The sequence below is a fragment of the Crocuta crocuta genome, unplaced genomic scaffold (assembly GCF_008692635.1).
Source record: "Crocuta crocuta isolate KB4526 unplaced genomic scaffold, BGI_CrCroc_1.0 scaffold128, whole genome shotgun sequence".
Taxonomy (NCBI): Eukaryota; Metazoa; Chordata; class Mammalia; order Carnivora; family Hyaenidae; genus Crocuta; species Crocuta crocuta.
Window position 1 is genome coordinate 101,976 of NW_027532232.1, and position 26,147 is coordinate 128,122.

General features: G+C 42.5%; 1 protein-coding gene and 1 pseudogene across 1 annotated transcript in view; one reads left to right on the top strand and one right to left on the bottom strand.

Annotated features, from left to right (window-relative positions):
* LOC144242995 (olfactory receptor 6V1-like) overlaps positions 1-26,147 on the bottom strand; it is a 309,970-nt gene that overhangs the window by 73,914 nt on the left and 209,909 nt on the right. The window lies entirely within an intron of this gene.
* On the top strand, positions 22,939-24,165 carry LOC144242977 (taste receptor type 2 member 40-like; annotated as a pseudogene).

A 26,147-nucleotide genomic window follows, 5' to 3' on the forward strand; every position in this document is an offset into this window, starting at 1 on the left:
GCTGCTTCCTTAAGTACAGTCTAGTAATACCTATAAAAGTACATACTTTTATTTGACAATTATACATGGGGGAATTTACTTTATATACTTGAGTACATAAAAATTGACATATGTACCAATTATTTGTTACAGTATTTTACATCTAAGTGGCTATATTCATTATTAAATGGAAGCCACACTGGGGATAGCAACTAATGTTGAATCTCCAATCTCCAGAACTTACTCTTTGATAAATTCACCAAATAAAACCTATTCTACTTTCTCTTCCTATCTGCAAAAAATTGGGTTACATTTCTCTCAAATAGAGGAAGTGTTTCTTTCTCTTTTCAGGAAGATAGACTCTTCTTAAAAGATCTCATTTTCTGAACGTCAAAGTCCATGGGCTTCCAAGATAACATAAATAAAAGCCAAAGAGTAAACTATAATAACGACCTTGAAATTTTGTAATTTTCCATCCAAGGGAGAGATGCTAAAGACCACTTGAATCTATTCAGGATAGGTCCTGGACTTTAGGCTGCCTCATTACTCGAACTACCTTCCCCCATTTCATAACCAGACTATAGAACAATCTGTAAACACGGACACCTCTGGGGGAGTCCTCACTGGGCCAAAGATGAACTATGCCAGCCAATACTCCTCACAGTTGTCATCCTTAAAACCTAGCAGCAAGTAAACATGACTTGCTGTTGACACTGTGAAAGTCTTCGGGAAAGGAACACAACTGTTTCAGGTGTGAGCGTTAGACATACATGACTATTTGTCATTTATTCCCTATCAAGGATTTTGTTGCTTTAAAAAAAAAAGTATGTGATATTCAAAAGGATGGCATGTTTCCTTGTACCTTAACAAATGGATTCTGAATAATATACTGGATGCTAAGAAAACTGATAGACATGCTTTGTAAAGATTCTCAGGAGCTGAAGACATTAAGTGAGAGACTATCAAAACATAGTCATGGGCAGCTGGAAAGAGAGCATCAGAGCCACCACCTGCAACAAAATAGTGATGGAAATGATTACATTCCTCATCAAGCAACTCCCAAAACCAAGTAACAGGTAATTGGGGAAGTACATGTCACATGTCACAATTGTTTGTCACTATTTTCTGGTTAATGGGGTAAGGTTTCTTTTCTTGTGAAATAGCCCTATTCCTACAAACCTGTCTATTAAAAGCATCTTAACTCCAATTCTCACATATAGCTTTTTAAAAATGAGATTGTCACTACTTACAAAAACATAACAATATTACTCATATCTAAATCTCTACCCAAAGACTACAGAAGTGAAATTAGAGTTATTTCAGGTTGATTATCATCATCATCATCATATTCAAAGTAATATCAGCTTTTGTCCAACAAACAAAACCTGAAACGTTCTTTTGTAAAAAGTAAGTCTCCTGTCTCACCCAAAAGCTCACTTGCCAAAAGTGATTTCTGACTTTAGTTTTGTGGTTGCTACTTTCATAGTTCCAAACGGGTATACATATACATCCACACTTTGTTATCCATCTGTAAACAACACTTATTGACTCATCACTGTAAAAGGTGAGGACTGAAGTGTCACTTATATTGCCACCAAATGTTGCCCTGCCCTCCTCCCAAATTTTGAGAAAATTGCATTACTACTTTTAGCTCTTATTCTCATTGCTTTTAAATTATTGAATAACCATTTTAATGTGTACTTATTTCTGAGAGAGAAAGAGACAGAACATGAATGAGGGAGGGGCAGAGAGGGAGACATAGAATCTGAAGCAGGCTCCAGGCTATGAGCCCAACGCAGGGCTCGAACTCACTGACCAGGAGATCATGACCTGAGCCAAAGTCGGATGTTCAACCAACTGAGTACCCAAGGCGCCCCTTGAATGATCATTTTAAGTTGCAGTGCATGTCTTATTCTACTATTTATAATCCATGCCTAGCAATTCCATATTATATAAAAGAGTATGTGAGTGCCCCATTCTTCTTTTTATTACTTCTCCCTTTTCCACCCACTTTTTAAAAAAATATTTTTATTTATTTTTGAGAGAGAGAGAGAGAGAGAGAGAACGAGCACAAACAGGGAGGGACAGAGAAAGAGAGGGAGGCAGAGGAGCCAAAGCAGGCTCTCCGCTGAGAGCAGAGAGCCCGATGTAGGGCTCAAACTCAGACTGTGAGATCATGACCCGAGCCAAAGTCAGAGGCTTAACTGCCTGAGCCACCCAGGGGAATACTCTTTTCCACATTCTAACTTCTGAAAGCAATATGCTCTTTTTACATTGTCATATGCTATTCTGTAACTATAGCTCAGTCTTCTGTGCTTTACCTATTAATTTATTTTAAATGTAGAAAATCAATAAGTAGCACTTCTAATATTCTTCGTAAAACTATTATTATTGGACTCAGGACCAAAAAGTGCTTTTCATTAAGTTCAATGACACAATCCATAGACCCAGGTAAAAGGAGATTGTTTCCAGCATAAAAATCAAATACATTTTATTTTCTTACACTCCATCATTTACTCAACAACATGAAAGAATTTAGTTTGGGTTTATGATAATCCTGTTCAATTGCCTTCCTTTATATTGTTAGACCACCCCTGTGTCCCAGAGAGATGAGTATACTCTTTACCACCTACTCAAAGGAATTCAATATTTTAATCATGGCGCTCTCAGTTGGATGTAATCCACTTTTTTTTTTTCCCGTAGGAACTTGATCAATGCCCTTCATTCTCATTCCTTTCTTGACAATTGGCTCCTAACCCGGACTCATATTTGTCATCCACCGGGATGTCTGGGTTATATATCCATCAATTATTTCCTAGATCATATGTCTTACTCTTCTTTTTTTAATTTCCTCCCTTACTTACCAGAACACATCCTTAAGTAACTTCCTCAAAAAGGTCCTTCAGAAATGGGAAATGTTTTTATTTTGCCCTTACTCTTGATTGGTAGTTTGATAGTTGATTGACTATGTAATTCTAGGTCTAAAATGATTTACCTTAAGTTTGGAAGAAATTTCATTATCTTTTCACATTTGTTGTTACTAGTTGGAAGTGTGAAAGCAACCTGTGCCTTTTTCCTTTGTAGGTTTTTATATTTTCTTTCTTTAGACATTTTAAAAATCTTCTTCTTATCCTTCATGATTCACCAGGATTGCACTACAACTGCATATAACAGAAATCTGATTAAAGTGACCATATAACGCGCCATTTTTAAATGTAATATGAATTCTACAGGTTGAAAAAAATTCTCCAGGAAGTCACTAATGACTCAGGATCCTTCTAGCTTCCTGTCCTACCACATCATGTTGCTGAGGCAACGAGAGAGAGAGAGAGAACTAGGTGGGGAGGAAGAGAGGGAGAGGGAGAGAGAGAATCCGGCTCCATGCCCAGCACAGAGCCTTATGCAGGGCTCAATCCCATGACCCTGAGATCATGATCTGAGCTGAGATCAAGAATATCACCTCTACATTCTAGGCAGAACGGGGTCACATGACACCTCCACGAGGAAAGTTACAGAAAGAATTGTTTTTAATTTGTAATTGTGCACACTTCCATCCTAATCCACTCTAAACAAAATCTGGGTACTTATAATGAGGAAGAGGGAAGAATGATCACGGCTTAGGCAACTAGTCCATTTGGTGAAAATTGTATAAGACCAATTCAGGGCTTACCAATCAAAGACCATGTCTTTGGGGCACCTTATTGGCTCAGTCAGTTGAACATCCGACTCTTGATTTCAGCTGAAGTCATGATCCCAGGGTCATGGGATTGAGCCTTGCATAGGGCTCTGCACTAGGCATGGAGCTTGCTTGGGCTTCTCCCTCCCCTAATTGTTCTCTCTCAAAAAAACCAAAAAATGTCCTTCATCAGCACTCATAAAGTTTCTTCTATTTTAAAAAAATAATTTCTTCCTCTTCATTTTTTCTCAATTTGATCCCTAAAATTCCTTTTGGTCAGACTTTAGGCCTCCTGGGTTAAACATCTGTGTCTCTTATCTTTTCCGTTCCTCTTTTCATCGTTGATTTATGCTGAGTACTCAGAGATATTGTCTTGACTTCATCTTAATTTTACAGAAATCATATGTTAACTGAATATAATTTTAAATATTTTTAATCTAAAAGTTTTTTCTGGTTTCTTATTTCTTTTTAATAGCATCTTTTTCTTAATTTATAAATTCAGTATCTTCTCTGCCTTCTCTGAAGATACAAGTTCAATTTTTTTAAGTATTCTTCTTTGATCTTTATTTCTCCAGGGGTCATTTATTCTGAATATTTATCTTGGTCTTTCTCTTTTAGGCTGTGAATTTTGCTCCTATTTCTGATAATTCTTGATTACAAATTCATGAAGGAAAATGAAAGGCTGTTTTGCATAAGTAAGAATTATTCCCCAGCAGGACGTTCTTCTGAATGGAAAAGCTGATTGGGACCTCTGTTTTGTAAGTGGGCCATCCAGTTCATCAGGACTGGCTTCTGATGACTTTTTTTTTTTTTAGGTATGTGGGTAAAAAATCAGACATTAGCCTAGAAATCTAAAATGTTGTAATAAGAAAGAATTTAATCTCTGTGCAAACAATCACACTGGAAGCCCTACTTCTTGGAAATGCATTCAATTTCTCTACCAAAGAATTGTTGATATGTATGTTGTCAACGGTTCTGTGTGCAGTGATGGAGAAAGGGTTGGAAGGGATCATTGAAGCAGCTACATGGCAGACAGAATTACAACAATTACTTGGTTTTGCATCCTGCCTCACTCCTACTAGCCAGAGCTAAGAAACATACATCAGGGGACCTCAAGGCTTTCAGGCAAGCTGAGCAGCCACCACATTGCCAGAGCATCCTCTGTGCCACTTCATCCACAACATGCTTCCATTGATGGTCCACATCCAAGAGATGGGATGAAATCTCTAGTCTGCCCTTGGCCATCCTTCTCCTCTCTCTTTTAAAAAAATTTTGAGGGGCACCTGGGTGGCTCAGTCAGGTGAGCATCTGACTTCGGCTCAGGTTATAATCTCACTGCTTGTGGGTTTGAGCCCTGCATCAGGCTCTGTGCTGACAGCTCAGAGCCTGGAGCCTACTTTGGAATCTATGTCTCCCTCTCTCTCTGCCTCTCCCATGGTCACACTCTGTCTCTCTCTGTTTCTCAATAATAAATAAATGTTAAAAAATAAAAAAAATTTAATTAAAAAATAAATTAAAAAAATTTTTAATGTCAGGGAGGGACAGAGAGAAGGAGAAATAGAATCCCAAGCAGGCTCTATGCCACCAGCTCAGAGCCCGATACGGGGCTCAAAGCTGTGAACCGTCAGATGGTGACCTGAGCCAAAACCAAGAGTTGGATGCTTAACCAACTATGCCACCCAGGCCCTCCTCTACAAGAAATTTCTAAGGAAGTTTCTGAACTAGAACATTAACTCTATTGATAACAGGCTTATCTTATTTTTCTTTTATGCTAGTGTTTTTCCTACCTATTAACAGACCTGTTAATTTTGTTACATGACAGACCTCTTGTAAAGTTTATCAAGGCCCTCAAAATGATTAAACAATGGCAGCAATTCTCCTTTCTTACTGATTTCATAGAAAATTTCCAGAAAGTTTAAATCAGTGAAAGCTGATTACTGGGCTAAAAATGAGAGATTTTCATCAATAAACTGAGTGGTCAGGATACTGAAATAAAGGAAAACATCTATATGGGACCTCTCTGCATGCAATCCAAACAGCTGTGTGCATGTCCTCACCATCATCTTGGAAATTTTCTCATAAGAGCATAAGAACAAACACAGAAAAGATAAAAGCAGGATTTAGTCCATCCCAGCCAACTCTAACTTGCCTGCCAAGTAGATAAAACGACATGGCGGCTGATTCTCTGGGAAGACTTGTGCCTGTATCACCATGGAGATAGCTATTCTGCCCGTCAAGTAGTGGGATTCTGTACAACAAACATAGCTGAATGCAAAGATGGAGCCAGGAGAGTGAGCAAGAGAAAGGGGCAGGCTGAGCGAGAAGTGAAGGTGCCATACTGAACGTAGGTGTCACAGGGAGAGGAAAGGGGGTTGGGGACAGTGGCTCTGCAGATGGGGAAGACACAGCTGGTGACTGGACACTTGGCTTGAAGACCAGCTCAAACCACCACCCTTCCACCTTTAAGTAGTGCCAGGCTCAAAGAAGGAGAGGAAAATCTCGAGTGGGCTGAGTGTAACATGAAATTGAGTGCGTTTACCCAGACTGTGTTTTCACCCACCAGGTGCATTGCGGGAAGGGAGGGCTATGCAGATATTAAACTAATTACCTTTAAAATGGAAGTTCCTCTTCACACACTCGATTTGCAAATTTTAAAATTCATTCCTACTTTATGTGGGAGCTCACCTGGGATTTTGAAATATCCTCACAGAGCATACATCTGCACATGAACCAATTCTAATACTGGACTGGAATTTGGAATAAAATTATCTCCAGGCAGGGCCCAGCGCCAGCAAGAGACAAGAGATTGAGAAGTGGTGGCAATAGATGAGATAGGCCCTTAGAAGTCACCGTTTATGTCAGAAACAGGGATGAATTCTAATGAGACCGACTTTGAGAGAAGAGCAGTGTGCTTAACATGCCAGGTAGACCCAACATGCTCTTGTCTCTCTCTTCTTGCATGCTCTCCCCGAAAAATCCCCTCCATTCTCATGGTTTAAGTCCCCAAAAAGCTAATGTCTTCCAAATTTGTACCTGTCTCCCCATCTCACTCCTGAACCCCAAGCCCTCTCTATCCCCAGAGTCCCTTCTCCATAGCCCCTTTTATGGTCCCAGATTTTTGCTAAACTAATGACTCTGTCTCTAACTGTCCTCTGCCTTGTAAATGAAAGTTCCTTCAGTTTTAAGAACCATTATGGACTGGCATTTATAGCTGAGATTAAAAATAATCCCCACCAGACTGCCTGGAAGATGTGATTTCCTGAGAACCTGCAGGACTTGGGAATGCAAACCAGAAAAGGATCCGATTACCCCAACACTTACCAGAGACAACTGCCATTTGCATCTGCGCTCCAGATCCCGATGGCTACAAATACATCAGTGGCTCATTCAAACCAGAACCAGGCACAGATTGAAAGCCTGAGTGGAGGTGGATTTGGAAGGAGGAGTGAAAAGGACACAGCTCTGGAAACTGGGACTGATGAGTCGGTGTCCCTGCCAAGACGGGAGGCTGGGCGGTGCGTTCCCAGGTATCTGACCCTCTGCGGACTCTGGATGTCTTGGAGAGCATTCCTTTCTGTAGCTCAGCGAGTGTTGTTTTCAACCACTAGCCCAAAGAGATGCCCCTACACTTTTATTAACTACACTGTTCTCAATGTCATCCTTGCCAGTGGCCTGGATACACTTTTAGGCCTGGAGTGAAGCAGAAGTGATTTTACTGAAAACATGGCGATAGAGTGCGATAGTCATGCCTACGGTGGGCGCAAAATAGAAACAAGAGTCCAGGTTTATCTTGCTTAAGAAACAGATTTTCCTGAAAGCCTTTCTCTCCACATGACTGAAGGCTGTAATTCCCTTCCCATCAACCTGTTTCTGGCTCCCTAAATGTCATATCATATAAAACATCGATTGAAGAATCAAAAACCTGTTTCCTTTAAGATTCTACTCTTCCAAATTCTCAGCCGGTTTCCTCGAAAGGGCTGTGTGGCCTGTTCTGCTGCTTCTACTTCTTGTATATCAAACCTTCCATGCTTAGCAGCACCACAAAAGTTGTCCGTTTCGGTCTGGAATAAGCAAAGCTATGTGACAGAACACCACAGGACACTAGTGTCTTTGTTTTTAGGAGACACACTGAAATGTTTAGGGATGAAGGGGCATCCTATCTGCAGCTTCCTCTCCAACAGTTTGGAAAGAAAGTAATATGTGTGTATATATTATATACTGAGAGAGAGAGAAAAGAATCAAGGAGTGCAGTGCAATGGCAATATTTGGGCAATCTGGTGGGAAGGATGTGTGGGAATCCTTTGTGTTCTTCTTGCAACTTTTCTAGAAGTCTGAAATTAAGTCAAAATAAGAGTCAAAAGAAAGGGAAATTACCTTAGGAGCATGGTGAGCTTTCAAGGAAATAATATCTATGAAAATATGCTCTATAAATTACAAAGTGCTGGTAAATGTTTTTAAACTAAAAATTATACTATTGAAGCTATCCACTTAAATTCATTTTCTCTAAAAATTAAAAAAAAAAATTTCAATGGCTTAAGAAAACACATGTTTATTCCTTGCTTGTTCAAAACCCCATGCAGGCCCAAGCGTTCTGAGGGAAGCTGTTCTCCACACAGCACGCCGGGGATCCAGGCTGCTTAGAGCTACTGCGCCACCATCTGAAACAAGGACCCAGGAGCACCTCAGCAGGAGAAGGGAGGACGTGGAGTTGTCTGTGGTGGCGAGGGTGTCACACATCTCCTCCTACTCCCAGCCCACCAGCCAGAGCTGACCATACAGCCCCACCTGAGCATAAGGGGGTGGGCAACACAGGGAATGTATTGCCAGATTCGTGGAGCATTCCTGTCCCGCCTCCAGGATCTCGTCGATTTCCCATTTTCTGCTGAACTAAAAACATTTTCAATATGTGAAGAAGAAGGAAAGGGGGGAGAAAGGTTCCTGTCTTCCTATAAGTTTCCCAGCGCTCCAACTTGGACTCTCTATCTGACTGCCAGTCACACAGAGAGGGTGGCTCTGCATTCTCTAGGGGTCTCCAGGATTATGCAAACCCTCCTCAGAAACGTGGTGGCTTACGCCTGTCAAGTTGGAAAATGTCTCTCTTGATCATGGAGACCAAAGACTTGGGGTCTTGGTTGAAGAACAAATAAAGACAGCATAAAGGACAAAAAAAGGTAAATAGTAAAGAAGAAGCATTTGAATGTTTTCAAAATCTACAAATATTGATCAATGCCCACTCTACACCTAGATTCTTCACATGTAATATTTGCGATGCCTCTTTACACCTGTCCAAGTCCAGCCACCTTAGAACAGCCACATTTGAAAATCCCAGTACAGAACCAAAGGCATCTGTGGAATGAGAGCAAAGCAATGTCTTTGGGGATCACACAATACAGATATCCACCCCCTCAAATAAAACCCAGTATACAGCACAAGGCTAATAATGCCCAGCACACAGATGGAGGACAGCAAGCTTCCAGGGTGAGGATAAAGAAAATGGCCTGAAAAAAAAAAAAGAGGGGCGCCTGGGTATCCCAGTCAGTTAAGTGTCTGACTCTTGATTTCAGCTCAGGTCACAATTTCACACCGTTGTGAGATGGAGCCCCGCATCAGGCTCCGAGCTGAGCATGGCAGCTGGTGAGAATCTCTCTCTCTCTCTCTCTCTGCCCCTTCCCACCCTGTCTAAAATAAATAAAATAAAGTGAAAGAAAGTGACCTTAAGGCAGGGCAGTTAACGAAGAAAGCACAGGCGCCTTGAGTTTTACTGTATTTGTGCCCCCAGAGGCAGGTGATCTGGCAGCTCTTGGGGAAGATCCACATTCCTAGGGTACAGGAGCTAACAGGTCTGGCAGTATTTCTCAGACTCGCTCCCAGAATAACAGCTCAATCCCTCCCACCACACACCGTACAGATCTGGCATGGAAGTAGCCTCCTTGCTTTTTCTGTCACAGCCCAAAGGGTTGGAGATCCCCTCCCAGAGCTAACCGTCTCCGTGCTTCCTGTGCCACTTCTGGAAGCACATCCAGACAACAGAACATACAAGCACACACTTCCTCCTCCGTCCCTCCCTCCTTCCTTCTTTCTCTCCTGCCCGTTTTTCCTTCTTCCTCCCTCCCTTCCTTCCGATTTGCCTTCGTCCTACCTTTCCACTTCCCTTCCCTGTCTCCTTCCTTCAACAAATGACTTACAGAGAGCCTAACATGTGGCCAGGCACAAGCTCCTTAATTTAGAAAATGAGACTTTGCTGCATGCAACGTAAAAGTAAAAAGCACCTGTCCCCAGGGAGATCATTACAAATACACAGAGAGAGACAGAACCCAGTTTCAGTTGGATACTTCTGCCCACCAACCTAAGGAAAAAGATAAAATCCCAGGTCGTTTTGTTGCCAGATGATCATGGATAAGACTTTGGGCATGAAGGCCACGTGCAGCCACAGAGGTGAGCACAGAAACCACATCCCACTTCTAATATGTGGCGTGCACCTGCAGTAGTATCTTAAACGCTCATTCCTACTTAGAATGTAGAGAAAGGTGAGGTCCATTTAGGGCCCCTCCTTGCCCCCGCCTCTCCCCAGTTCAATCTAGAGTCTTCTGTCTGGACCCTCCACTCCGTTCAGGATTGGGGTCCTCTTCTGTCGCTCCCCTGCATCCTGTACTGGCGTGGAAAGCACAAAGTACCGTCATAATCTGCCTCCTTGTACCTTGACTAGTCCACTCCACTCAGACACATCAATGACTCTCTTCCTGCACAAAACACACATCCATTTCCAGTGCTCCATAATCTTCCCCCCTCCCCAAATCACGATATCTCTCTTTGTGGAAAAAATGTTGATAGAGTATATTTGTCATTTTGATATTCTTTAAATGGTCATTAAAATTATATATAAATATACCATGTACAATATAAAACTAGAAGTAATTTTGGTTTTAGCCTGCTGATTGCCACCCGCCATTTTTAATCTTTGTGAGTGTGGCCGGCTCTGCTGTGTTTCCATGTGCCAGGAGGGAAGGAAGCAGGCTCAACCAGCCATGACGGAAGAAACGTGGGTTTGGATTACCTAATTGGTGTCCCCAAGAAACCCATGAAAGTTTTCCAGTTATAGTTTTAGGGTTCAGGCAGGCCATACGCTGACACGTTGGGAAGTGTTTTCAAGTCTGACTCAGAGCCACGAAGCCGAAGCTGCATCCCTCTCCGTGTGGGGGCCATATGCCCCCGCTCCTCCTGCCAGCACAGATTTGAAACACTGCCTGCCTGCTCTTCCCCACGTGAATGTTGGTAGTTATCACCCCAGGTCTGTCTACCTTTTCCCCATTCTTTTCTCTCCTTCCTCTACCTCTCTCCCCAAATTTCTAGGCAAGGCAAGACTATCCAGCATTCCTGGGAGAATCATGGGGTTCCCAATGCCCCCACATCCCTCTGTAGCTGGAAGCAGACACACTCAACACTGCCACCTCTCCCTCTCTGAGAAGAGGGTCTTCCCAGTTGTGAGGTGATGCAGTAGAATTCGGAAGTCCTCTCTCCACCAAAGCCCTCTTGCAATGGGTTTATTCAATGTCCTGGGTTCTATGAGGGACCAAGAGCAGTGACTTTCTCTCCCCATCAGTGCCTTCAGGTTTACTGTTTAACAGTCTCCTTGCTAGCCATGAGTAACCTTCCTGGTAGAGCCTGTGGCTTTCTGGACAAGTGGGGAATCAAATAGCAAAATTTTCCATTAAAAAAAAAGTTCAGGGGCACCTGCATGGCTCAGTCATTTGAGTGTCTGACTTGATTTCAACTCAGGACAGGATCTCACTGGTTTGTGGGTTGGATCCCTGCATTGGGCTCTGTGCTGACAGTGCAGAGCTTGCCTGAGATTCTCTCTCTCTCCTCTCTCTCTTCTCTCTCTCTCCTCTCTCTGCCCCACCCCCCTCAAATAAATAAACTTAAAAAAAAATTCAGTACTATGGTAATCAAAACCATTATCTCCCAAATAATTTCAAGGTCTCTCTCCAGCTAGATCTGAGCACACCTCCGCACTGGGTTCCAGTGACGGGGAGGGGAGGGCGAGATCTCTTTTTCTCACCCTCTTTTCCCACTTGCTCAGCTGATTCCAGTTCTTGGGAGCAGGCAGAGGGAGAAGGAAGCAGAAACCACGAGGTATTACTTAACAAGTGCTGATGCATCTGGCTACTCAGCGTCCTCTGGCTAGCAGGAGCCCACATGCTGACTGTGGTACACAGAATGCCCTCCCCAATGATGTCCACCTCCTAATCCGTGAAACCTGTGAACATGGTACCTTCCACGCTCAAAGGGGCTTGGCAGATGTGATGAAGTTTAGAACCTCCAGATGGGAAGAGGAACCTGGGCTGTCCAGATGGGCCCAATGTAATCACAAGGGTCTTTTATCAGAGGGAGGCAGGATGGTCAGAGTCAGAGAAGATTTGATGATGGAAGCAGATGGAGGTCAGTGTGCGGCCATTGCTGGCCAGGAGTGGGGCACCAGGAGGGAGGGCAGTACTGAAAAGCTGCCGAGGAAAGGAATTTTCCATCAAAGCTCCCAGAGGGAACACAGACTTGCCAACACCTTCATGTTAACCCAGTAGGACCCAGGTTGGACTTCTAACCTCCAGAACTGTGAGATCAGAAATGTGTTGATATAAACCACTAACTTTCTGGTAATCTATTACAGTAGAAATAGGAAATAACTGACTTGTGAGACTCTGTGTGGTTCCAGGACCTCCACAGAGGGATTCTTGGCATGTACCTTTCCCAAAAGCAGTACTTATCAACCAGGGTCAATTTTTTATATCCACTCCCCCCCCAGGAGAGATTTGATAATGTTTAGAGATATTTTGAATCATCACGACTGGGGGGAATGCCAATAGCATCTAGCAGATGGAGGCCCGAGACGCCAACTATCCCACAATGCATAGGACAGGCTCCTACGACAAAGAAGTACCAAGTTCCAAATGTCAGTGGTGTCAAAGTTAAAAACCCTAATCTAAAGCAAGCAATGAACTTGTTGGCCTCTTGTAGTCTCTCACGTGTCCAATAGACAGCACCCCCTCACCTTCAAGAAGGTCCTTTCAGAACAGCTTGAGCCTGACTCACTTCTACAGTGTGTGCTTGAAGGGAAAGCATTACCCTTCTTTGCTCTACCAAACACTGGCAGTCAGGCAGCCCCTACACCGCCCACCTGTTCCCTGTGCTGCGCCATGAGTGGCAACAGTAGACAGCCTCTTCCTTTCTCATTTCATCAAGCAAGAGTTAAGCATTAATCTCTAGATTGCTACTGCCCTCTAAACCTGGGCAATGGTTCTCAACCAGGGGTAATTTTGCCCCTGCCCGGGGGACATTTAGCCATGTCTGGAGATATATTTTTGTTGTCACAGTTGTGGGAGGTGGGGAGATGCTACTAGCCTCTAGTGGGTGGAGGCCAGAGATGCCGTTGAACGTTTCTACATTTCATGGCAAATATTTATCCACCCAAAATGTCAATAGCACTGAGGTTTAGAAGTTCAGCTCCAGGAAGTCCAAGTGAACCTCTTTGAAGGACGTTCTTGCTGTCTGCTCTGACAGCAGCAAGGGCAGATGATGAGTGAGATGCTGGTTTCCCTTTCTGCCAAGGGTCTTGATTCTACCAGTAATGCCCTGACGTCTCCCAACCTCCCTTGTCTTTGTTAGGGGAAGGGGAGGACAGCATTCTAGGGAGACGGGCAGGAAAGCTGCACGATCTCCCTTTATACAAATTCCCTTTGAAGGATCCCCTCTTACATAAATTGGAGGCAGAAGATGAATTAAGGATTCTGTCCCTAGATTATTTGGTCACTTATCACCAACTTTATCCCACCTAGAGGGCTTAGCCAACACTTTAAAACCTTCATTTAATGTCCTGTTACACACCTTTCATAAGACGTTCAAGGCACTGATAGGACTTAGAGGTTTCCCTGTTAATTCTGCAGGGAAGCCTTGTAGGCAAGCATTTTCATCAAATAATGACTTTCATTTTCTGAATGTGTCTTTCACACAAATTTAAGGCACTGGAGTGGAGACAAGCTCTAATAATGTAAATATCAGAGAAAGGACATATACAAACAAAAGAAGAGAGAGTATAGTGGGGTTTGTGGGCTTCATCCACTCATTCATTAATTCAGTCCTAAGAGGAAAATACATTGCACTCCAAGCATATTTCAAGAAATTAGAAAAAGCTCAAGTACAAAATCTAACAGCGCACCTAAAGGAACTAGAGAGAGAGCAACAGGAGCACCCCGACCCAGTAGGAGAAGAGAAATAATAAAAATCAGGGCAGAAATAAACAATATAGTAACCAAAAAAACAGTTGAACAGATCAATGAAACCAAGAGTTGTTTTTTTTAAAAAAATACACAAAATTGACAAGCCTCTAGCCAGGCTTCTCAAAAAGAAAAGAGAGAGCACCCAAATACACAAAACCATTCATTACTTCAAATACTCTGCTCAAATGCTGCCTTCCTGTTGAAAGTCTCCCTCATCACAGCGTTTAATAATCTACCACTGCCCTTTGCCCACTTTCTCTGTCTAATCATCATACTTTTTTTATTGTAATATAATCCTATGCCATAAAAAATCCACCCTTTAAGTATATAATTCAGTGGGTTTTAGCATATTTACAAGATTTATGCAACAATCACCACTATCTGATTCTAGAACACTTTCATCACCCCAAAAAGAAATGTCTTTCATGGTTATTCCCAATTTCTCCCCTCCCTAGTTCCTATCAACCACAAATCTATTTATTTTCTATCTGTATGATTTGGCCTGTCCTGTACATTTAATATAAGTGGAATCACACACTATGTGGCCTTTCGTGTCTGGCTTCTTTCACTTAGCCTAAATATTTTCGAGGTTTATCCCTTTTGTCATATATTATCAGTACTTCGTTCCTTTTCATGGCTGTATAATATTCTGCTGAAAGGATATACAATATTTTAATCCATTTATCAAATATTTGGGTGTTTCCTTTTTTGGCTATCATGAATAATGCTGCTCTGAACATCCATGTTCAAGTTTTTGCATGGACATACGTTTTCAGTTGTTGTGTCCTACCTAGTTGTAGAATTGCTGGATCATATGGTACTTCTGTTTAGCTTTTTAAGGAACTGCTAAACTGTTTTCCACAGCGGCTACAACATTTTACATTCAAATGTATAAAGGTTCAAATTTCTACACATCCTTGTCAACACTTATAATTGTCTTTATTTTTGCCATCCTAGTGGGAATAATGTGGTATCTCATTGTAGTTTGATTTGCATTTCTCTAATAACTAATGGTGCTGAGTGCTTTTTTTCCATGAGCTTATTGGCCATTTGTATATCTTATTTGGAAAAATATCTATTCAAATCCTTTGCCCACTTTTTAAATTGGGTTGTCTTTTTATTGTTGAGTTGCAAGAGTTCTTTATATATTCTGGATACTAAACTCTTATCAGATACAGAATTTGCAAATATTTTCTTCTGGTTATGTGAGCTGTCTTTTTGCTTTCATGACGGTAACCATTGAAGCATAAACGTTTTTTAATTTTGATAACATCTAATTTCTCTTATTTTTTTCATTGCTTATACTTTAAGTGTTATATCTAGGGAACCAGTGCATAATCCAAGGGCATAAAGATTTATATCTCTGTTTTCTTTTTTTAATTTTTTAAACATTTATTCCTTTTTGAGAGACAGAGTACAAGTTAGGGAGGGGCAGAGAGAGGGAGACACAGAATCCAAAGCAGTCTCCAGGCTCTGAGCTGTCAGCCCAGAACCCAGTGGGGGCTCGAACCCATGAACTGTGAGCCAAAGTTGGAAGTTTAACCGACTGAGTCACTCAGGTACCTCTACACCTGTTTCCTTCTAGGAATTTAATAGTTTCAGTTCTTACATATCATGCTTAGATCCATTTTGAGTTAATTTTTGTATATGGTGTGAGGTAGAAGTCTAGCTTCATTCTTTTGCATGGAGTAATTCAGTTGTAGATATTATTAGTTTTTTATTTTTTTAATGTTTTTTTTTTCCTAGGAGAGAGAGAGAGAGAGAGACAGTGTGAGCAGGCGAAGGTCAGAGAGAGAGGGAGTCACAGACTGAAACAGGCTCCAGGCTCTGAGCTGGCAGTCAGCACAGAGCCCGACACGGGGCCCGAACCCACGAACCGCAAGATCATGACCTAAGCGAAAGTCGAAAGTCGGACGCTTAACCGACTAAGCCACCCAGGCGCCCCTAGTTTTTTAAAAGACTATTCTCCCCCAATTAAATAGTTTTGGCATCCTTGTTGAAATCAACTCTTTACTTTTTTATGGCAGCTATCATCTAAAATTGTATCGTCTATTCACTTGCTAATATCTGCTCTTCCCAAATTCTCAGACTCTCTCACTCCCTTCTGTCTCCTCCATCCCCCTAAACTAAACTATAAGATTCATGAAGACAGGAACTTGTCTGTTTACTATCTATCTCCACTGCCTAGGATATGGTAGGCACTTATGTATTTGTTGAATGAATAAATGAGCTTCCAGTTTCCTTTAGAAACAATGGTCATTGTGTGTATCTATACCATCTAAGTGCAGGAACTCATTTAATTTAGGGCAGTAGAATAGAATAGAATAGAATAGAATAGAATAGAATAGAATAGAATAGAATAGAACAGAACAGAACAGAATAGAATAGAATAAAAAAGTTGTTGAGCATTGTGTTGAAGTGAGCTTTCATAAACATTTCCTGGATTGGATAAGAAGAGCCTAATAAGGCAAGTAACTACCCACTAGTAAAGAGTGACCTCAACAGGTGAGTGGCCCCAGGCAATTCTCTTGCCTGCCTAAGTTCTCATCCTCAACACCAGCTCTCAGATTACCTGCTGTACTAGTATTCTGATATTCTGAAGTATTTAGAAACAGGTTCTGTAGTCAACTCAAGTTAACCTTTTTAAGGGACCTAGTTTTTATTTGCAATTTATTCTTAAAAATAAATATTAACAAAAAAGATGCTTTATTAGGAGACAATATGAGTTTCCTCATGAAAGCTGTCTGACCATGACCATAACTCTGACCATGAGCATAAAGATTCAGAGCTCTCCCTAAAAGTGGGTAGGTAAAACTCTTAGCCAAATGCCTAAAATATAAAAAGGTTTCAAAGGTTTTCCAGAAGCTATTTAGAAAGAAAGAGCATGCCCGCCCACTAGTGGACAAATTAAGTAATTGCCAGATTTTCCAGGAGGGATTCCCAGGCTCCACCTTACAGTGAGTGAATACTGTCAGCTAAGCTCTAGAACTATCACATAACTGCCAAGAGGTCACTGAAAACTCCAGGTCATAAAGGTCTATAGGTGAACACAGAAGAGGTAAGAAAAACAAACCAGTGCTAGGAGCATAATCAAACTTTATTTTTCTGACCTAGGATTACAACCATACCACATAATGCAGACATATGATATTGACAATGGTAACTTAAATTCAAAATTGGGAGGAAAAACATAAAATAGAAATATTTTACTTTCAACATTTTCTTTCACAATTTGTTAACTTTTGTTGTGGAACCAGAAATCTGCGACTTTTTCTTTAGCACATCATTGTTTAATTTTTTTTTTTAATTTTTTTTTTTTTTATGTTTTATTTATTTCTAGNATTTTTGTAGCAAGTTCCATGTGAGCGCAGAATTCAGCCTTGACTAGGAGTGATGCTTAGTTTTAGTTCAGTAATTGAGAAGAGCTGTTCACAAACGTAGGCATTTTCAAATAGATTTAACAATCTTTGCCCAACTGTTCAGACATTTGCAGGAGTTTGGGGCTCTGGTGTCACTGTGCTAGATGCCCAGTCCTGTGTCACACAGTGGACCGCCTTTCGCACTGCAAGTATGTAGGAAGAGATAAAGGAGCACTGAGCAGGGGGAGATTATCTTCATGGCACTGAAATCAACAAGCCACTTTGCAAAGTCAGCTTTCAGCATCACAGAATTTCCACCATGGGGTTCTGACCACCAGTTACAGTTCTAGAACTAATTCTAGCACAGAAAAGAGGACCAAATAACACTCTGCCCGGTCACTGTCTCCATAATGTTTTAGAACTCTAATGGATGCCTTTGTAGGGCATTCAAAGTGTCCGCCAACCCTAAAGGCCAATTCTGTGATGACAATCTTTGCTGCTGAGCAAAAGCAAAGATTTCTTTCCTCTGTGATGAGAAATGAGTTCATTTCAACTGTTCAACACATCTCCTTAGCTTCAGTGGTGACTGAGCCTCCCAACCTACAGGCAGTGAGCAGACCGCTGTGTTATAGGTCCAATTCATTCATCGGTGCCTGCAATGCTCTGTGGCCCAAACCCCAGGGTGGTGAGCTCTGGGTCTGCGATGGGTTCCATTTTTAACTTCTAGCAGAAACCAATACCTACTGAGTAATGCAAATGAGTAGAGGTAAAGCCTGTGCCCTTGTATAGCTTGCCACACAGAACTAAAGTGTTACTGCAAATCCAATATTAGCACCATCCATCCCAGGAATATCATCTTTATGAAATTGTTTGAAAGTTTCCTCTCTTACAGAAATGAATTTCTTAATTGCTTCCCAGTGTTGTGCCTGTCATGGGCACACTGTCTAAAATATTTTCAGTCATATAAAAATTCTCAAACCCACGGTGAATAAATAGAGCTAATTATTAACATCTAAGTATTACTAAATATGTCCCCTCATCAGCTGCAGAAGCAAATGTCACAATGTTTAAAACTTTTTCACACAATTTTTGTCTTAATTTCCTTGTCATATTTCTAGTACATAGAGCAACAGTATTTGTGGTTACACTTCTATTTGCACGTTTATATCTTCTCAGGGTATACAATTTCTATGCCATTCAATAGACACTCCTTTACAACTTGCTCTCTGTGAAGAATTTGATGTCTCAGGCAGATTTTTCACTTAAACATACAACTGCTGATTGTGTTAAAAATCAAAACAAACCTTGCTGGCCCTTCGTTTCTCTTTGCAGCTCATTAGGATCTGATCACACATCTTTTCCACATCCCTGGTCTTTTTTCTTACAGTGGTTTGTTTCATCACAGCACCTAGGTGGTTGTCTTAAATTACATCCTTTGTCACATAAGCACACAGGAGTGGCCTTCAGTTTACAAAGTGGAACATACGACTCTACATCTATGTCCTACTTCCTCCTTTTCACAGAGATGTGACAAGTATTTGCTTTTTCTAATACTATACAGTAGAAGTGACCTTCACAAGGCAAGACTCAGTTTTGCAAAATACGTAACTTTTTTCTGTAATTCAACCTCTGGATCTGGTCTCCCTCTACCCGACGGAAGAACACGTCCTAAGTCTTGTCCAAGAAGTCATTCAGCCTCTTCCATAAGGAGGCCCACACCATAAACCATGCCGGGAAGTACCCCTTGCCTCCAGTGGTTCTCAACCCTCCCTTGCTCCCACTGGAGCTGCAATGGGAGGTTTTGGAAGTGCCAATGCTTAGCTTTTCTCCAGAACAGTGACTCAGAATCGTTGAGGATGGGACATGGGTATGGATGTTTTGTACAGCCCCGCAGTGCTAACTCAGGCAAGTCTGGTATATAGACAAGGTTGAGAAGGACAGAGCGGAGCAAGCAGACCTCACATGTGCTCCTCACGAGACAGCCGGTACATGATGCCTGGTCCCTGGAGGCCTGGATGGCCAGATGATGTCAGGGCGGCAGCAGCAAGCACAAGGGGATGAATTTTCCATAGCAGCCAGTAAAATACAGAGACCATCACCCACCCCCTCTCCCACAGCAGCACACTGGAAGAAGAGGGAGAGACAGGTGTCCCAGACCCACCCGGTCCCCCTCCAATCCAAGCAGATGTGGTCTCAGCTCAAACTGTGCTGGAGGGTGGGAGGAAGGGAGATGGTAAGGTTTAAACTAAGCATGAAACTAAACTGGATCGAATATTAATACCAAGAAAGACTAGAAAAGATGAAATCTGCCCAAGATGTCACCGTGGAATAGGAAAGGGAGAGTCAGCAGCATGGAGTTGGGCACTACAATTGAAGGAAAGAATCTTGGTCACATTTATCCTGCTCAGTGAGTTGACACAGGTTTATCAATGAAGTTTACTTCAGTGGTTTCTCAGTTACACAGGTTTAAACACTATGATTATGGGTGGCTCAGTCGGTTGAGCGTCCAACTTCAGCTCAGGTCATGATCTCACGGTTCATAGGTTCGAGCCCCGCGTCGGGCTCTGTGCTGACAGCTCAGAGCCTGGAGCCTGTTTCAGATTCTGTGTCTCCCTCTCTCTCTGACCCTCGCCTGCTCATGCGGTCTCTCTCTCAGAAATAAATAAAACATTAAAAACTTTTTTTAAATAAATAAACACTATGATTAGAAGATTTTCTCAGGATTTCTCCTTCCGGTCTTCTGGGAGGTGACACCTATGTTCTGTGGGCATCAAACAAACGGAGGGAGGTGGGAAGTGGGGAGCCTCTCCCATAGCCATCCCTCTGTCTTCATCTGAACCCAAGCTTGCAAAGCCTCCTGGATAAGACCACCAGCAAAGTTCTAAACCCTTTGTGTGAACACGAGGCTTAGTGGCTCTCAAGTGTGCCTGGGGAGACTCTGGAGCAGTCCTGCAGCCCCACTTTGCCTTTGCCGCTGCCCTCCCCCACCACAGCCATGAGCGGTGGGCAGGATGCGGCGTCCCTTTCATGGAGATGCTCACCTCCTTCTCTTCCCTGCACTTCTCATTCCTCCCCAACTCGGAAAGCATCTTCCAGTCTGCATGGTGGTACCTGAGAGAGAAGTGGCGGAAATGGATCCCCCCATCACGGTCTTCCAAATCTGATCTATCCAACACCTGCACCAAAGCTTTTGAACTCAATAGCTGAGAATATGAAACCTTTGGTCTTCGGTTCCCCCATGGACCTCCTCCACAGTCTCCTCCAAAGGAGACTCCATTCTAGCTCCCAGAATGAGAAAGGATCCCAGAATAAAAACTGAATTGGCCCCACATCCCTATTAATATGGCACCTGCTCACCAGCCCCGACTTCTCTTGCCTATTAAGATCAGAGAAAACGTGAATAAATGCCAACAGAAGATGGTACAACAGTAGAAAACAACTGTATGCAAGAAATTTAGGGAGATATTATTTGTCAAAAACTGATAGAAGTTGGAACAAAATGCACAAAAAGATGAGTTTGGTGCATTGGAATTAATGAAAGCTGGAAATAAATACTACTCTCTATTAGCAGAAGTAACAAAAGTTAATGGCTCTCAACAGATATGCAGAACTTGTCAAGGAATCTTTTTTTTTTTTAAGAGAGTGCATGCAAGCAGGGGAGGGGGCAGAGAGGGAGAGGGGCAGAGAGGGAGAGAGAGAGAAAATCTTAAGCAGGCTTCACTGTTAGCGTGGGGCCCAATGCAGGGCTCAATCCCAGACCTTGGGATCATAAACTGACCCGAAATCAAGAGTCGGAGACTCAACCAACTGAGCCATCCAGGTGTCTGTCAAAAAATCTTGTTTCCTGTTTCTGGCTATTATTAGTAAAGCTGCTATGAACATTCTTGTACAAGCCTTTGCATTGACACGAATTTTAATTTCTTTAAACAGTGCATTCCTAATTTTGCAATATGTTGCTTTTTCTGGTGCTATGTTCATACAACCATGATTTAATAATAAAAGGCAATTTTATAATTAAAATAAATCTCTGAGTTCAATTCGAGATAAAATTAATTTGGAGATGGAGAAATCCATTTTCATCATCTCTCCATTTCCGTTATAAAAATTATGTCAGGGCCATCACACTGGCATGAAGCCTCAGAGTCAAGAAGATGCGAGGAGTTGGTGAATACTGTGACAAATTGAAAAGTGCAAACATACTCTGTTCTAAATGTGCATCCACATTGAGGAGGGCACTCGTTGGGATGAGTACTGGGTGTTGTATATAAGTGATGAACCATAGGAATCTACCCCAAAAACCAAGAGCACACTTTACACACTGTATGCTAACCAATTTGGCAATAAATTATATTAATAAATAAATGAATGAGTAAATAGTAAACATTTTTTGAAGTTTTAAAAATAAAGTAAAATAAAAAATAAATGTGCAGCTACTATTCCTCCTCAGCCAATTCACCATGTGGCCCCAATGTTCCCCAATCTTCTAATTTTCGAGGGCAGATAGATTTTTTTGTGCACGTATGCAACCCCCCAAATTTGAACGTTGACCAACAGAAAGGAGTAAGCAACGACAGGACTAACGCCGTGCAGTACGAGGCTGTACAGGACACAACACCACGGCAGGCCAGACTGGGCCCGAGACCCATTAGTCTCGAGCCAAGATTTTGGTTCTTAGTCTGGCTCTGAGCAATATGAACCTTTAACTTTTTAAAAATACAACATGCCTGGGCCCTAGCTCAGATTCTGACTCAACTGGATCAGGAATGAAGGCCAGGCATCTACATATGACTTTAAAGTGCCAGAGTTCACTCTGTTTCACAGTCAGGGTGAAGAAACAGGGAATTAAATTTCAAGTTAACAGCGTCTGATCACATTTACCAGCTACAGCACTGTGTTCAGAACACCCCGCCGCTTGCCCAGGCTAATTCTAACCCAATTCTGAGTTCAAACACTGATGTGTGTCACGGTAAATTATAATCGGTGATATACATGCAAACAATGAAACTGTCACAAGGCAGTTTTTCTTGTTTCTAATTAACCCAAATGGCATCAAATTTTGGCTCTTCTGTGTCTGGGGACATTATAATAGCTGACCTTTCTGGAGGAAACTTGAGTCTAAGTAAAAGTGTTTGCATTCGAACTGATGGGAACTTCTTATTCATGAACATGATAACCATAGCATAAAAATGTCCCTGCAAATAAGGGAGACGAAAAGCAGCAGGAGAAGGCAGATCAAAGGAGCTGTTATGTTTTTACAGACACATTGGCAGGTAACAGGTCTTATGAAAGGAGCACAAAGGCGTGGGGACAGTAAGATTCCTAACATGGGGCTCCTGCTGTCAGGTGTACATACATGGGCTTAAGGTAAGTAAGGGAGAAAGATGCCATGATAGGAACCTGTCTCGAGTTTTTTCCAGTGAGCTCCTACAAGTCCGAGGCAAATGGGTCTTTATGAAAAACAGAGGCAGCCAGTAACAAGATCCTCACATCATTTACCTTTCAAGCCTCCAACCAGTAGTCATGTGGCAAACAAATGAAGAAAAATTGGAAATAACCATTAACTGGGGGGAAGCATAAGAGTAACACTGAGTGAGGACCAGAAGATTGCAGAGAAGGCACCAGACCTTGGCGCTGAAGGTCAGAGCCAAAGAGAATGGCGACGGTGAACATAGATGCCACAATAGAGATGCGTCCAGGTTTAAACTCGTCCTCATATTGGTAGTCTCTGGAGTAGGGTGCATGACTGGCATCATTGGGAATGGGTTCATCACAGGCAATCATGGGGTTGAGTGGACCAGAGGCCAAAGGCTCCCTGTCAGTGACTGCATCCTGTCGATGCGGAGCTTCTCCAGGCTCTTGCTGCAGATCTGGATGATGCTGGAGAATACTTACAGTCTCTTCTTCCGGGTGACTTAAAACCAAAACACAGTGTTTATACTCTTCAAAGTCATCATCATGTTTCTGAACTATTCCAACCTCTGGCTTGCTGCCTGGCTCAACATCTTCTATTGCCTTTGAACTGCAAACTTTGTTCACCCTTTGTTCTCCGTGATGAAGAGGAAGATCAGAGAGCTGATGCCTTGGCTTCTTGGGCTGTCACTATTCATCTCCATATGCTTCAGCTTTCCCTTCTCTAAAGATATCTTCAATGTGTATGTAAACAGATCCGTTCCTATCCCCTCCTCCAGCAGCACTGAGAAGAAGTACTTCTCTGAGACCAATGTGGTCAACCTGGTTCTGCTCTATAACCTGGGGATCTTCATTCCTCTGATCATGTTCATCTTTGCAGCCACCCTGCTGATCATCTCTCTCAAGAGACACACCCTACACATGGAAGGCAATGCCACTGGCTCCAGGGACCCCAGCATGAAGGCTCACATGGGGGCCATCAAAGCGACCAGCTACTTTCTCATTCTCTCTTTTTTTTTAAAAAAAAAAATTTTTTTTTAAATATTTTTATTTATTTCTAGGATAGAGAGAGACAGCGTGAGCAAGGGAGGGTCAGAGAGAGAGGGAGACACAGACTCCGAAACAGGCTCCAGGCTCTGAGCCGGCAGTCAGCACAGAGCCCGACGCGGGGCTCGAACCCACGAACCGCGAGATCATGACCTAAGCGAAAGTCGGACGCTTAACCGACTAAGCCACCCAGGCGCCCCACTACTTTCTCATTCTCTACATTTCCAATGCAGCTGCTCTATTTATTTCCACGTCCAACATCTTTGACTTCAACAGCTTCTGGAATATTTTGTGCAAAATTGTCATGGCTGCCTACCCGGCTGGCCACTCAGTGCTACTGATCTTGGGCAAGCCTGGGCTGAGAAGAGCCTGGAAGAGGTTTCAGCACCATGTTCATCTTCACCTATAACAGCAGACCCTGTGATTGGAACCCAGAATAGCACAGGACCGGTTCAACCAGCTCTGCCTTTCTCCCACCTAGACCTCTCTCCTCACCCATCTTTTCTGCCCTAATCTTACCTCTCAGGTAACTGGGTCCTTTCATGAATGGGACACTGAATTTTCAACTTGAGATTCTAAGCTGAAGTAGCTAAGCAACTCTAAAATTGGGTTTGTGGAAGCTCCTTGATCTACGCTCATTCATCTCCTGCCCTGAGCCTTAAGGAGAGGATGGCCGGACCTCTCCATCTGCTGGGGAGGATCTCAGTGTGTGCCTGTGGTCACCAGGCACCCTTTAATTCTCAAAGATATCTTGGTGTGGATGGAAACTTCCATGGTCACCCTACTGAAGGCACCCCACTAACCCACAGTTAAGAAAAAGGAAGGCTAGTGACAAGTATCATAGGCAGTCCAAGAGGCAGAAGGGAGACTAGAATACCTAAAGGGTAAAGGGATTCAGGAGAGAAAGCCCAGCCAGAATTAGCAGGTGCCACAGAGGTTTCAAGGAAAATGGAGGCCGCATATACTATTCATGGAGTGACGAGTGGCATTCAGATTACAGAAATTTCCAGAGTAGATGATGAAAACCTTGAGGGAATTTGTAAAGACCAATAATTTCAGGAAGTTGTCTGGAGATAAACATGAAATACAAGGTGGCAGGTGGATAAGAGGATGGTCAACTGAATGCTTTATTTTTCCAAATTGGCGGGGGGGGNAAGAAAACAGGAAGAGTCCAGAGCAAAGGAACATCTATTTTGCTGTGCTCCTGTGTTGATGGCGATCCAAGTGGCATCTGCCTCTGGCATCAGCAGTTCCAGATGCCCTTGATGTGACCATGGTGCCAGCGCAGCCTACCTGGCAGTGGCGGTTTGACAAGAAAGAAAATGTCACGGCTCACTGCCACTCTTCACAATGATGGCATCAGCGCCGCCTCAAACGGCCATGGCACAAAATAAGACACCCTCTCTAGACCTCTTGGAACTAGAAATTTAGGAACTTGGGGCTTTCTTGTATTTGGTGTTTTTAAAATCAGAATTACTGAGGAAAATATGAAAAGAACACCATTCATCATACCACAGCTTCCAAATGAAAATGTAAGGTCGGTAGCAAAGACTAAATGCTGAGTTCAAGCACATTTTTCAGAAAAGAGTCCCTTACATCCATGAACAGCAAAAAATCACTCACACACACATATGTGCACACACACACACACACACACAAACACACACACGCACAGGCATGCATACGTTCTCACATACATCCCTTTACAGTTCCAACAGCATGGGATTTATTCACCTAGGAGGGAAACTATATTCATGGAAACACACATTTTTCATTGTTTTCCTAATTGATATTTATTTCTATGACTATTTGAGGTCGGCATAGTTGTTATGGTGAGGGAAATTAGATTTTGAAGTTTCATCCCAGTTCCTAAAGAATAGAGAAATATACCTTTTTCCAATAACACATGCAGACCTATCCACTGAAAAACAGAGAAAAGCAGAAAATTGATTTAGAGCCAGCATGTGATTAACATGAACCATGCCAAGATAACAAGCTATATATTCCCTCTCCATGCTTATTATGAAGAACTATTATGCCATTGTTTGCAAGAGCCAAAAGCAGCAGAGAGCTAACCAGAGCTTCAAGGATGATGACGTCAATAGTGTGTGTTGCCCTACCTTCAGCCAGATAAAGTTTCCTCCAGTTCTCTCTCCCTCCCCTCCTGATTACTTGTTCCTTCCTCCCTCCCTCCCTCCCTCCCTTCCTTCCTTCCCTCCTTCCTCCTTCCTTCCTTCTTTTCACTTCGTTCTTTCTGTACAACCCACCTAGATTTCCATAATGGGCATCCTACCTTCCAATTGGTTGGCTTTAGACAGAAATCAGAAGTCCTAAAGGATCTGCTTTGCAAACTCTACATGATACCCCTGTACTCTGAGAGAGATCTGAAAGTTGGTGTGAAGGGTT